This window comes from Poecilia reticulata, linkage group LG6 (assembly GCF_000633615.1).
Source record: "Poecilia reticulata strain Guanapo linkage group LG6, Guppy_female_1.0+MT, whole genome shotgun sequence".
In the NCBI taxonomy this organism is placed as follows: Eukaryota; Metazoa; Chordata; class Actinopteri; order Cyprinodontiformes; family Poeciliidae; genus Poecilia; species Poecilia reticulata.
This window is the reverse complement of record NC_024336.1, coordinates 7,481,897-7,491,766: the sequence shown is the minus strand read 5'-3', so window position 1 is coordinate 7,491,766 and position 9,870 is coordinate 7,481,897. Positions and strand designations below refer to the sequence as shown.

The window sequence follows — 9,870 nt, the reverse complement described above, 5'->3', positions numbered from 1 at the left end:
TATATATATAGCAGTTTACTGAACAAGCCATGCTTTGCCTTCAAAATATGACTAAAAAAGACAGCAATTCCAGTCTGAAATGAGTTTTCAGAGGTGTATGTAATAAAATTCATATATAATGCTCACATACACTGTGCAGCTTTTATTTCTTCTGGGAGGAGAGAATTGGCCTTTTCATTGTTTGTCATTCTGATTCAGGTGTGTCCACCACACTGCTCAGAGGTATTGCAGCATTTTCCACTAACTTGACTTTTTGACCATAATTATCTCATTTGCATTAATTTACAGTCTGTAAAAATAGGCCTAGGAAATCTATTGTAGCATCCACCACTCTGCATATTTTTGTGAAGGAGAGATGAAAAAACTGAAGCCAATCAGAATTTAAATTAGCTTCCAAAACCATGTTTAGGGATGAATGGGAGATATTTGCAGAGGGATTTGTCTGTAACAATGAAAAAGTGAGTTTTGAAATAATTACTTGATTTTTAAGGCTTCTGCACATATTTGCTTTCAGAATCCTTCTGCCTTCCAATACTCTTATTTAGTGTGTAATTTGTTTGCTAAAACAGTGGCTTTTAAATAGATTGAAATAATTCACTCAAAGTTTTTCATATTTTGTGTATTGACCAAATCCTTTGCTTTTTGTAATAGACTTTCACTCTTCTAATACAGTGCTTTTCAACCACTAGTGTACCGTGAGTGATCGTCAGGTGTGTCGTGGAAATTATCCAATTTCACCTACGGTACCGTATTTTCTGGATTATAAGCCGATACGTTTTTCCTAAGCTTTGAACCATGCGGATTGTAGCCCGGTGCGGATTTTCTGTGCATTTTTCTTCAACCAATAGGGGGTTCTTTAGCAGGAAGTGAATCATTCGAAGTCAAAATTGTAAATCAAAGAAGAACGCGCTAATTTTCATTTAGAACAAGCACATGCAAGCAGCAGGCACGGCAGAGAAATGTTTTCAAAGTCATATGATGCAGCTTTTAAGTTGAGGGCACTACAGAAGGGAAATAGAGTTGCTGCACGTAAACTCGGCGTGAAGAAAACCATGGTTCGGCTTTGGAGACGGAGGGCTGCGTCCTTAATATATCCAACCGATTTATTAGGACGCAGCCCTCTGCTGGGTCCTAATGGAAAACCGAGAGTAGCAGAGATACCAGTGGCTTATAGCCTGGTGCGGCTTATATATGTACGTTTCCAGTTTTTTTTTTTATTTATTAAATTTTTTTTATTTGAAGTTGCTTCAAACATTTGGATTTGAATTTTAGTATGGTATGGTGCACTCTATAGTCTGGAAAATATGGAAATTGGTCTTAAAAGATTTTTTGAAAATGAATGAATTATCTGCAAATAATGCCATCTTCGAGTGTCTCTGCTGTAGTAGTGAGTAGTGGCGTAATCGTGTAATTTTCTTACCACTAGATGGCAGTAGGTACAGAGCATTTTACATTAAAACAAGAGAAATAGTGATGCATGAATGTTACAGGTAGCGGTGAGAGCACTGTATCTAGCAAGACTGTGACAACAGTGATGGAAAAGACCGTGAAGCTCAGCAGTAGTTGGAAAGAACATGGGTCCATTTCCCACAACATATCTGTGTGAAGTGAGCTTTTCAAGCCTGGCTACTATAACAACTAAAAACAGAGAGAAACTGAGAGCTGTTGAGGAAGAGCGCTTTGTCTTTCTTTAATTTCTCGGATCGGATGAAAACAGCCGGATTAGCTGTTTTCATCCGATCATGCACAGGTTTCACACCAGGTGGGTAAAATATACAGATATTGACATTTTGTACAATATCTTAATTAGATATGAAGAGTTCTTCATATTGTAACAGTGAATATGAAGTGAAATCTTTCCCAAATATTATTGCTTCTTTCAGAATAAGAATTATTTTCTGTATTCCAGCTAAAAGAATGCTTGTGGATTAGTTTGTAAAACACTTTGAAGTTTTCTACAACTTCTTTAAATTTAAGACCACATTGTTGTGGCACTGTTAAGGTGTATTTTTGAAGTGAACATGGTAAGTGCAATTTAAAATAAGAAATGTAAAATATAACAATAAATGTTTGTGTTTATTTGATTCCTATTCAAGACACTTTGATAAGAATGACTATATATGTAATATAAGCGGCTACTGTAGAAGAATATAATTATATTAATAGTTAAAAGTTATGTTAATTCACATTAAGATATGTTTTACTGAAAAGGAATGTATTATGTCAAATGTCCAGGTCAATCTGACCCAGTAAGTTGTTGTGGAAGGAATTCCTAGCAAGTGTCTTTTCATTATGYCGGAGCCGAAATATTATTGAGTTGTTATTCCAGAAGATTTTGGTGTGTCTCTTTTCCTTCCATTGTGCATTGCACGCAAATGGAATGAAAACAGAACATGGAAAGGATGTCTGTTTGGACAGTTAAGAACTAACAATCTGAAGGAGCAGATTTAACTTCCACGAGGTCAAACCCAGAATTCTCGGAACTTCCAATACACACTCAATGTAAAACAGAGCCAGAAGCAAGATTCAGAATGCCATTGGTCAGACAGTTTCCAATACACAATAGCAGACTGAAACGGTATAAATGCTTGAAGCCAGAAGCAGAAGACAAGACAAGACATTTTGGATACTGAGATGATGAAAATGAGATGATGAAAATGTAATGTGTGATGCCGCAGATGTGCATTAAATGTCTTCCTGTTTGCCTGTGAGCCGGAGAGAAGGGAGTTTTGTGTATCGTCTCTTAATTTATGAGTTTAGCACCTTTGAATTCCTCCATAAAGTGGTGACACCCGACATGCCGATTGAGCCGATTCAAGTTAAGGAGGATGGAAGGTGACTCTTCGGACTGGCTGCAGAACAGAGAACCGCGGGCCCAGACACAAAAGAGGTGAGAATTTATCTCTTATCTCTTTTCTTATTAAATTGTAGAGCGGTTTCCTGTCTGCTGCCGGTTTCAAGAGCTAAAAAGAAATTAAGTTCTTTCCTGCTCATTGACAAACAGAACCTTGTGCAAGGTGGGGTTGTCACAAAACGTTAGACTCAAAGGTATCTAGTACATTTTGGAAAGATAGACACCCTAAAAACTAAGCACCTTAGTCAGTCTGGCACCGCCCGTTTGGCAATGGTAACATTTAGGAATTTTTATTCCGCGTTATGAGTTACCGCATATCAGCAAGCCTGGTGTAGCTCTTTTGAGCAGGCACTTTCGCGAGCTGACTAATTAATAACATATCACAATTTGTTAGATACGGCAGGAGGCCGTGAGTTTAATATTAAGACAGCTGAATCTGCGAAGAGAGATTGGGATCTCTGTGAAAAGCGCTATAGAAATAATAAGAGGCCGGAAGGTGTGCCTTCCGTAGTGGAGGAACGTATTTTCCTCCGTGGAGTGATTTACTGTAAAATCCTCCACGATATTGTCCGGCCTGAAAGAAGTTCAAGTGAATAAAATAGAGTTTTTTACAGATTATTTTGTGAGTTAAACTGCAGTGATTGTTCTTTAATTTTTGTCTGGGATTGTGGTGAGGAGTTTTACGTGTATTTGTTAGCCTTGGCTAAAATAACAAGTTCTAATCTAAAATGTGTACACACAAAAATTGGACAGTGGCTAGATCACAAGCAAATTACATTTTATATATCTTTCATAAACGAGCATACTAACAAATTGAGCTCATATTAACTAGTTCCCCAGGGAAGAATGGAAGGAAGGGAGGAATAAAAAATAATAAATAAATAAATAAATGGCCAAAACTGCAGTGAAATCTGAGATCTCTGATTTAGTTAAAATAGATCAAACTTGAAGTAATGATTTAATCAATTGTTCGAAAAACGATGTGTCAATAATGTACACAACCGTGTACACGCACAAATTAGGGAATGAGTTAAATTTCCATGAGACTCTAAATTATGTCCTAAATACCCGGGAGGAAGGTATGGAGTGTGTGTGAGTAGGCCTACTGGAATGATGTTGATATGTGTGCAATGGGATGTATAGCAAATATATGTGTGAAAATATGTATGTCTGGATGAGTGTTTGATGAAATGTGGTTGCATATGATGGCAGTTAAAGTTTGCATGTTTTGACTGTAAGCACCAAGAGTTTTGTTTTGTCACTTATCAGTCACTTTTAACGCATATACAAACTTAGACAAAAATGCACTGCCCTCGCTCCGTTCCAACTCAAAAATAAAAAATAAAAAAAAAGGAGCCTGAGAGCAGCCAACTATTAGAATTTCTGCCAGCTCTCTTGCTTGAGCGTGTGCCATAACCTTACACACATACCACCACCCTCTCCGACACACACTCACACACACCTACACACACACAAACACACACCCCGCCACGACCATGTTTGTCATAAGTGTGTTTTACTAAAATCTGTAAAATCTGTAAAACACACAGATAATGTGTATAGTTGGTTATATTGCTGGGGTACAACTTTGAGTTCACTTTGACGGATCCATATCGAAATTTAAATAAATTTAAATATGTTTCAAGGCCTTTAGTCATCCACAGCATGCCTGACTTCCCAGTACTCGGAAGTCCGGACTGTAGAGCAGGTTGGCAGGACACTTTAAGATTCTGCAATTGATCATTTCAAATCTGTATGAGTACTGGGTCGACAGAGTCAAATGTGTGGATCTAAATTGTTTCCTAGTTCAATAATTTTGGGGAAAATGGGCATAAAGCGTACGGAATGTGAAAGATGTTGTATATTGAGCAAAGAGAATGATTTTATTTTTAAGATTTATGATCATGAGACCCAAATGTGTACATTTATATTTTCGCATTTTGGATGAGTCGAAAGTGTTTGTTATGTTGAGTTAATTGTCATGTGAAAGTGTAATGTTACTTATGAATTGTGTTTCAGTCTCTGCGCCTCTACATCACACAAGGCAACAGGCCAGCAGCTGCACACAGGACGCAGCTCAGGCAGAGAGAGAAAAGCAGTGAAAACAAAGAGGGGGGCTTAGCTCCAGCTGCATCACGGGCGATCCAAAGAAAAACAGGGCCCTCACCTACCCATTCAGTTTGAGTGAATCGGAGTATAGATTCCTAATTATAAGAAATACAATCCACAATTTAAAACAACTAACTGGCAAATGACTGAGTGTTGATTACGTAGAAATTAATTAATGGAACAGCATGCACTATTAGGAATTTGTTGCTCATGATTACCATTACTCATTAATATACACAGGAAACACAGTGAATCAGTGCAATAATAGCTAATAATAGGTTATGGAAAACGTATTCTAGATAGAAAAAATAAAAATTATTGTAATAAACTACTTATTGCTTTTCAAATTATAGTTAATATGGTGGTGAATTGTTTTGTTATGGGAGACCTCTGCAGTTTGGAACATAAAGACACGGACAAAGCAACAATTATAATTGATTAAAATTAAGTGTGGCAGTGAATGGAATTTAATAAAACAATGAATTGATCACAGGTGAAATATAACAACTCAAATAGTTACAATATTACTCGCTAAGAGATGGATCTGTTGGCCATGATAGAGATGCCAAACAAGGTAAGGTAAATAGTTTTTAAGGTGAAAATATAAGGGTAAATTCAAAATTAGACCAAAACGGCCATTTAGACCCAAGACTAGATAGGGTTAAAAATTGGTGTAAATGCTATTTTCATTCTAATATTTTTTCTCTCAATTCTAGTTCAAAGGTTGATGGTTAACACCTTGTCTAAATTGTTCTAAACTAAACTAACATATTTTGTCAAAATTGAAGGTCATGAGTTCTCCCATGACAAAATAATTTATAACACTGTACTGTGCTGAATAGGAGACAGATATTGTTCCTTTAGGAGGGAAAGGAAAAAAGAATGGAGAATTAACTGGATAATAAAGGAGTCAGATAATTAAAAGCTCAAGCAAACCTGACAATGATGTAGTTCCTATCTTGGAGCCAGGATTACTTTTAAGGGGGGTCAGCAGGTTAAAGGTTAGACCAAAATATATTTGATTCTAGGAACTGTGTCTCCATGGGTTTTTGCATTAAACAGTTGATGTTAGAGACAAAACAATTGGTAGAAACCAACTAGATTCAGTCTTCAATATGGCAATACTACATAAACATCATACTCAAAACAATACTAAGAGATACATAAATCAGTAATCGTCTTAGAAAAACTCATAAATGTATTTGAACTCTCCAGTAGGTGTTTCATTTGTACCCTTTCATCAACAGACAGAATGTACACTTCAGTTCATTTTTCTCTCTGTATTTTATTTAAACTCGTGTAGAGAACTTGAAATTTTACTCTAAGGTTAAAATATCACGGGTTTCTGTTTGATTGGTCATGAATTTGGTTCTGTAACTTAAGGCTGTGGATAAGAATATGTTTATATCTGGTATCTATCTGATTTTACTATAATTGTCAATTACAACACATTTCGTCAGCAACACATTATCGAAGAAGAAATGTTTCATATTCCGACCAGGACAACACATTCAGCCTTAGTATACCAGAGTAGACAGGACCAGGGTTTGATTGCATGCTTTGTCTAATCAAATCACTAATTGTCTCTGCTTTTTGATCTGTCCTTTCAGAAGCTGTAAATCTGTCCTATTCTAGTCACCTTCTTCTGATGGAAGACATCTATATATCTCCAAAACAGGAGGAGTGAAACCTGGAGAGACGGTATGATGAAACACAAAGTGAAATATGGATAATGTTAATTCTTGATTTAGGTCATCAGAACTGCAGGGAGCTGGAACAGATCTCTCCTGGTGGTTGGTCATTAAAACTCAATATAACAGCTTTCTATTGAACCTATGCTATTGGACCGAACAAACATTGGAGTCACTTCTGACACACAGTGTACATTTAATATTATGACTTACATCTAAGTATGACAGTTCTTCTTCAGATAGAAGAATTTTTGATAAATGGGTTGACAATTATGTAAGATTAATCTTGTGGAACAATTTTAAAGTGCTCAAGGTAATGTAATTTTAATTCATAAGCATCTTTTTAGCAAAAAGGCAATTCAAAGAGTTTAAGAAGGGTTAAAATTTTCTAAGCTGGGGAGGGGAAACATTTCACAGAGGAACGAAATTCAACAAGCTTGCTGAAAGATTTGGTTCAAATTTAAGAAGTAAACTTAAGTTGAAGCTTCTTTTACCTATGGCATAAAATCTACCCATGACAGCTGAAAGTTAGAGACCATGTAAAAGAGTCGACTGTAGAACAAAACTGCAGCACTATTTAATTCCATATCATATACCTGTTCAATTTAAATCGATGGGCTTGACATAAGATCTAATAGGAAACAAACTGCTGACAGGTTAATGTACGACTTTTAAAACAAATTCCTTATTTGGTCCTTAATAAATAATTTGACATATTATGATATTCTAGATGAATAGCATAATGTTAAATTGAAGGTGGAATCAGGAGAAGAGATTTTATGACAATTATGTAATAAGCTGTACAGAGAAAAAGTTTTCATCACATTTGTAAAACTAAATTGGGACCTATCGATAATTGGCGGTTGTGTACTAAAAATAAACTAAATAGTTGATGAATATTTGATTTGGACATTTAAATTGACATTTTTCTTTTTCATAGTGGGGTAATTATGGTCATAGGGGGGTATTTCACAATTATACCTAGCCATTGCATAAGCACTGTGTGGTAGATATGACTCATTTAATAATGTGAATAGTTAAGCTTCACAGCGCTGGATTGAATTAAAGGGTATCCAGCATATCGGACCAGACAATGTTTCTACACATTCACAAACAAATTAGATGTTCCTAGATCTTTTGAGTGAAGATGGATGTCTTCCCCAGAGGAGAAGGGGGTTTCTGATTCTCTTGCTATTCACCATTGCTTCTTTTCTTGTTTCTCTTGCATGAGAACCTTGATCAATAAATTAGTACAATCCCAAACATAACTCAATCCCATTTAATGTATATTCTCATCAGAACTATGTTTCAGAATCTGCAATCAGGTAGGGATGTTTGCCCAGGAGCATGGCTGAGTCTGAGTACTGGCTGAGTGAGTTGAAGCAACAATATTCGTTGAGTTGAGAATTGATTATTCATAATTGTTACATCCTTCATGAAATGTTCCTTACGGTTTGATTGTTACTGTGACGTTGTTTTGGTGGTTATTTTATTTATGTGTTTTTATTTTTTTGTTATTTTGCATCTCGATGGAGTCGTGGTTCCTGGACAACCATGCGGACTGTGAACAAGCGGACTGTGATAACAGGGGGAACTGACACCGTTAGGTTGCAAAGGTGATGTCATTATTATGCATCTAGATGGATAATTTGATTCTGCATGATTCGGATCAACCACGTTAGATGTTGTGAGAACCGTTTTCTTTTTATCAGATTCCTTTATTGTGTTGTCACAGTTTTATTTGATTCTGATTTACGATGTTCCTTCAGTGAGTGATAGTGGGGAGGAATGTAGAAGTGGTAATAATATGACATGGACAATATGTTAAATGAAATGTATATGGAAGGTCCTCATGCGCAGGTCACATGTGAGTTATTAATGGGACTTTAGAATCCAATAAGGAGCATCAAGGATTTCTCCATACAAGCAATGAAGACCTTTAATTGGAACATRTTGTACTATAAGATACTGCTCAGTTTTYCTGTCTTCTCAGGGCAACCAGAGTGACTGGCGGTTCAGGGACCCTATGTGTGTTGGACTCAGAGACTCATGGACATGGGAATTTGTTGGGGCCCTGAACCCAATTGGACAATAAGAAGGCAGAGTAATAAAATCAAAGAAACATCAACCTGGAACAGCAATTTGCTTCTGCGACCGAGGACAGGAACTGTACTACACAACGCTGTACTGCATCGCTGCTGAGAAGTCAAGCCTACTACTACTCTGTTCAAACCAAGCTGATTGTCCTATGATGGTGTTTGAGTAGAAATCATTATGGGTACCATGGTCATTGATTTCACTGGTGCCTGAGGGTGGCTGCCTAGGAGGGCCATAGGATAATTTTTTCCCTCAGATGAAAGGATTGTCGGAGAGGGTTTTTTGATCCTATACCAATGGAACCTATGACCATGGGAGAGCAATGCCATACGAGTTAACTAGAAAATAAGTGTACTTATTTTAGGGGGGAATGTAGAAGAATATAATTATATTAATAGTTAAAAGTTATGTTAATTCACATTAAGATATGTTTTACTGAAAAGGAATGTATTATGTCGAATGTCCAGGTCAATCTGACCCAGTAAGTTGTTGTGGAAGGAATTCCTAGCAAGTGTCTTTTCATTATGTCGGAGCCGAAATATTATTAATTGAGTAGTTATTGCAGAAGATTTTGGTGTGTCTCTTTTCCTTCCATTGTGCGTTGCACGCAAATGGAACGAAAACAGAACATGGAAAGGATGTCTGTTTGGACAGATAAGAACTAACAATCTGACTAATGGTCCTCTGAAGGAGCAGATTTAACTTCCACGAGGTCAAACCCAGAATTCTCGGAACTTCCAATACACACTCAATGTAAAACAGAGCCAGAAGCAAGATTCAGAATGCCATTGGTCAGACAGTTTCCAATACACAATAGCAGACTGAAACGGTATAAATGCTTGAAGCCAGAAGCAGAAGACAAGACAAGACATTTTGGATACTGAGATGATGAAAATGAGATGATGAAAATGTAATGTGTGATGCCGCAGATGTGCATTAAATGTCTTCCTGTTTGCCTGTGAGCCGGAGAGAAGGGAGTTTTGTGTATCGTCTCTTAATTTATGAGTTTAGCACCTTTGAATTCCTCCATACTACAGGGTATCTTTGTTGACATTTCTGGTTGGTGGTGTGATTTTTTTCAATTAAAACAATGTACCTTTGCTCAAAAAAGGCTGAAAA

At 36.7% G+C, this 9,870-nt stretch overlaps 1 long non-coding RNA gene across 1 annotated transcript in view; it reads left to right on the top strand.

Annotated features, from left to right (window-relative positions):
• The window catches only part of LOC108166383 (uncharacterized), a 31,421-nt gene extending 21,834 nt beyond the window's left edge, over positions 1 to 9,587 (top strand). The window contains exon 2 of the long non-coding RNA XR_001776742.1: positions 6,574 to 9,587. This is a non-coding gene — a long non-coding RNA (uncharacterized LOC108166383). The remainder of the gene's footprint in view (positions 1 to 6,573) is intronic.
• Positions 9,588 to 9,870: the final 283 nt, after the last annotated feature.